Below are 5440 nucleotides of genomic sequence, written 5' to 3'. Positions count from 1 at the left end.
TCATCCCTCACTCTAGTTCGTCCTTCACGCTTGAGGGGTCATCTGTTACACATCATTTTGTCACTGTCCCTATACTTCCCGTTCCTTGAACCTGGAGGACCTCTACAGTGAACCCTACATGCTTTACCTTCATGAAGAAACTCCCATTGTGACCGTCTTCATGAGCAGAACAATTCCCTTTTACACCATTTCCCCAAAATATTCTGTTTTTCCCAGTTTACAAGACCGACGCTAATGGACATTGTCTTCCTCGTGCCAATATGCAGGGATTAAAACTTTCCCTAGCGCCAACCAGAGCGATTAATCTTTGTTCTAGTCCTGCCAATCCTCTTATGGAAAGTTTTTTAAATAAAGAGTCGAAGCTTCCAGCTCTAGAAGCTTCGTAACGTAAGTCTGGTAAATGGTTTGGTTGGATGGGGTCGAGGATGTCATTTTGGGCTCCTTTCCCCTATAATGATGGAACTACCTCAAGAGATAAGACCTTCTTCTATGAGAAGAGGATCCATCTCCCATCCATTCATGCTATATAAACCTACCTTTTTCCCAAGCACAAGCTAGTAGTAGTGTTGTAGTGTTAATGTTGGTGTGCTAGTGCTAATTAAGTTTGGAGTAAACAACAAGCTATTCATAGTTGTAGCTCTCTAGTTGTGTGAGGGAGAAGTGTGAATTTGGTTCAGTGTGAAGCCTAAAGGGAAGAGCCTTAAAACTATCATTATTGAGGCCATCATGGAATGCTAACAGAAGTGTGTGGGAACCTGGTTTTGTCAGAGGATAACAACAATGCCAAGACAATGGTTGTAATCTCTTCTTGATTCAATATATATGCAACTATCGATTGATTTCCTACATGATGTGTCACCTTACATGTTCATGGCTTAATGTTTCTTGACTTGTGAAGTAGGTTGAATTAAATTTGTCTATTATCACAGTTGTTGTTTGTTGTTGTTTACTTGTTTCAGGTGTTTGAAGAAGGAAACGAGACATAGCTGGAGCAAGAAAGCAAGGACATCATCGAACGGGATAATCATACTAAAAGGTAGGTCCTCTTAATTGGTTCTAACCTAATGAAATCTTCCATAGAATGTATCAGTTGTGGCTAGACCCATTATCGGGCTAGATGAATTGTTTGTGTCTGCACTCATAGTTTTACTTCACCACACAATCACATTCAATCTACTTGAAAAGTAAAGAAGTATTAAGCCATTAAATGTAACATAAAACTCAATGTATGAAATAAACCATTTATTTTATTGATATAACTTCAGAAAGAGATACAACCAAAGCCTTGACATTGCAGGTCTCCTCCGATGTATCCAGGTTCCCACACCTCTGCTAGCATCTCATGGATAGCCTCAACAATGGGAGTTTAAGGCTTCTTCCCTTTAGTTCCAAACCAAACCAAACACACTATTCTCCCTTCACAAACATAAACTATAAGGCTACAAGCTATAGATATCTTGTTGGTTATTAAAACTCCAAAAAGACTAGTTCAACTTAGAAAAGGAGGAGTTTATATAGCTTTGATGGAGGGGAGATGGTTCCTCTTATTATGGCAGAGGTATTGTCTATTGGGTTTGTTCCATCTTAATAGGGGAGAGGAGCCCAAACTAAATTCCTCGGCTTTATCTAACCCAACCATTTACCAGACTTCCGTTACGAAGCTTCTTGACTTGGAAGCTTGGCCTCCATATTTAAAAAACTTGCCAAAATAGGGTTGGCATGATTGATGAAGGACTCACTTGCACCATACGGTGCTAGGCCTCATTTCAAACTTTATAAATCAGCACGAGGAAGGAATTGAGCACTAGCATCAGTCTTGTAAACTATGGTAAAAGGAAAATTCTGTGGAAATGATGCACAAGGGAAATGTTCTGCTCATGAAGAGGGAGATAAGGGCAGTCTCTTCATGATGGGAAAGCATGTAGGGTTCACTATAGAGGTCCTCCAAGATCGAGGAATGGAGAGTACAGGGATAGTGACAAAATGTTGTGTAACAATGATGAGTCCTTAGAGGATTATGAGGAAAGATTCTAGATCAGATACAAAAGGGCCATGTTCACACTTGATCTTGAATCACTTAAGTTCGTTCTTCTCAGGGGGACCAGGATAGACCTTCTAGAAACCCTAAACTTGTTTTCATGCTCTTCCAATACATCCATAAAAAGTGAAATTTGGAACACATTGGAAGACTTTAAGAGTGAAATGCTGCAAACCCTTCCTCGCAAATAGACACTATGCAAATCAAAAGGAAGCAGGAGGAAGAAGAGAGAGCATTAGCCATCTTCTTCCCTAGATGAACAAGGAGGCACCCTAGGAATGAATGTCCATTCAACCTTATAGAAATTTGCTTAGTCTGTGATGAAAACCATTCCACAGAAAAATGCCCTTCTCTACCTGGATTAAAATTTGTGTATCAGGGAACCGAAGGGGTGACTGAACAACTCTGCTACATTAATCAAAGGAGGCCTCATGGACCTTGACCATACCAATAGGGCATGCAAGGGTCATCCTATTCATATTACAACCCTAACCAAAACACTTCCATCCCCCCTTGGTGACGCCCTGCTCATGCTTCCTGGTCTACACCTTCTCCCTGGTCTTTTGCACCTCAATACCATTCCCAATCGGCCAACCAACCATTTCATCCATATACTCCTCCACAACCTCAATGGAATGCACCACCCCAGGGGTGGAGGCCCCCATACAACCAAGCTCCAGCTTTATTGCCTTCACCTCCATCTCAACCACAACTCCTACACCTTGCTCCACCTAAACAACCTCAGATGCCTGCCAACAAAACCTGAACCCAAACAATAGATAGGCACAACAGGTCTACAATGGAGAAGTATCCTACCCTACCTATGTTGTGGAAATTCATGAAATTAACCTTAGGTCTGGGAGAGTGCTCCCAAATAACAAACCTTGATCTCCACCTAGGGAGAGTGAGGAGGAAATAGAAAAAAGTGTGCCTACAATGAATCCAACCCCCTTTCCTGAAAGGTTAACCCATCCAGTCCAGCACACCCAAAAAGAGACTGAACTTCTGGGTGAGTTGAAAAATATGTGTGTCAAAATCCCACTTCTCCAAGCAATCAAAGATGTCCCCATTTACAACAAGATGATCAAAGAAAAGTGTTTCAAACATCCACGGAGGTGAAAGAAAGACACCCCTAACATTAATGTCATTGGATGACTATCCGACTTGATGCTGGGGTGAGTAATTTTCCCAAAGTATTTAGATCCTCAAGATCTTGTAGTAGATGTACACATTGATGGCACCATCGTCTCCCATACCTTGATTAATCTTGCGGCTGCCATCAACGTGATGACTAAGGAAACTATGTTGAAGCTGAATCTCAAGGGTTCATTAAGGAAGACCACAACAATCTTGCAGCTTGCAAACCATTCCACAGTAGCTCCCGAGGGGGTTGTTGAGGATGTGATGGTATCAATTGATTCCTATGAATACCCTGTTGACTTCTTAATTCTCCTGCCTAAGACCAAATTCAATGGTTATCCTCTCATCCTTGGTAGGCCTTGGTTAGCCACTGCTGATGCCTACATAAGCTACATGGGATGGAAATATGACTATAAAAAATGGGCATATGTCCAAACAATTGGTCATGTACCCTCCTGCTCAGCCATCCCTATAACATGACTTACCTTTATGGCTAGAAGAGGAGGAAGAAGATGAAGTCTACTCCTCCCAAATCTATACCCTAGAAACTGCCATAGGAGAAGGACAACTCGATGAAGATGATTTGATTGAACACATCCTCCAAAATCAAACTCCCAACACCATGTGTTGAAAAATGTGCAACAAGAAATGTTAAATTTAGAATGTGCTATAAATAGAAGTCCTAAAAATAGCATGTCTAAAAATAGCAGTTTGGCTAGTGAGGTCATTGGCCACCTTGGGTGAGAGGTGAAACTGGATAAAAATAGTAATTTCTAAAAATAGCATTTCTGGGTCCCTTCCTATTTATAGCAATCCCTAGTCTATCTATAGGAAGTAAAATTAATTTTGGTCTTAACAGCAATTGGAAATATTAATTAATTAATTCAATTGAGTTAATTAGTTAGGGAAATTCAAATTTGAAGTCTTTGTGAGCATGCACATGAGTTGTCCCACTGATTCAGGAATTTATCCTTAATTTCCTCCACTGATTGAGGGAATAAGTATGAGTTCTATAATGAGAGAATCAGTTGACTTAGTTCTAACTAGTCAAGTCCAGTTATATTATTTTAACAAGTTGTTAAAATAATAAAATATAGTTTGTTAATGCTTGCATGCATGTAACAACTATTATTTTAGATAACTGAGGATTCACTCATGGATAACTGTTGCATGTTAGTTCTGACAGAGACCCAGTTGAGATTAGAGAAGGGAAAATGTACTATCAGTTGGATGAATATTTTTCCTATAAAGGAAGCTCATCCATGATGAGGATTTATCTCCTTCAGGTTTTTACAGTTATTTCAGAGGTCAGTGTTGTGTGTGAGGTGAGAATCACACAGGTTGCAGCTGGAGGACCCAGGAAAACTGTGGATAGAAATAGGAGGCTTGGAGGGCATAGGAGAGGGTTTGTGAGAAGCCTTTGACTGTCTATGAGCAGCGGAGGGATTGTACTGAGAGCTGGATAGATTTCGAGCTAAGGCTTTGTGTAATCTGGACATATTTCCACTTGTATGATAATACAAAGATGGGGTTTTAGGCTGGTGCTTTCCCTTGGTTATATCTTCTGTGTTATGTGTGTTAGTAAAGTCCAGTTAGATTAGTTAAACAAGTTGTTAAAATAATAAAATATAGTTTGTTAATGCTTGCATGCATGTGACAACTATTATTTTAGACAACTCAGGATTCACTCATGGATAACTGTTGCATGTCAGTTCTGACAGAGACCCAGTTGAGATCAGAGAAGGGACAGTGTACTATCAGTTGGATGAATATTTTTCCTATAAAGGAATATCATCCATGATGAGGATTTATCTCTTTCAGGTTTGTGCAGTTATTTCAGAGGTCAGTGTTGTGTGTGAGGTGAGAATCACACAGGTTGCAGCTGGAGGACCCAGAAAAACTGTGCATAGAAATAGGAGGCTTGGAGGGCATAGGAGAAGGTTTGGGAGAAGCCTTTGACTGTTTATGAGCAGCAGAGGGATTGTGCTAAGAGATGGATAGCTTCCGAGCTAAGGCTTTGTGTAATCTGGACATATTTCCACTTGTATGATAATACAGAGATGGGGTTTTAGGCTGGTGCTTTCCTCTGGTTATATCTTCTGTGTTATGTGTGTTCTTATATGTGTTCTTATTGATGTTGCTCATGGTTGATTAAGCTTCCGCTAAATTGTTTGTAGAAGTAGATCAAGTGTTTTGCTTCAGTACATTGCATTACCAGGTGATCTACAGGTGGGAAATTTCTACATGGTATCGAAGCTAGCT

The sequence above is a fragment of the Pinus tabuliformis genome, chromosome 9 (genome assembly GCF_031772625.1).
Source record: "Pinus tabuliformis cultivar Carrire ecotype Pingquan chromosome 9, CPIR1, whole genome shotgun sequence".
NCBI classification, from domain to species: Eukaryota; Viridiplantae; Streptophyta; class Pinopsida; order Pinales; family Pinaceae; genus Pinus; species Pinus tabuliformis.
Note: the sequence above shows the minus strand (reverse complement) of the source record.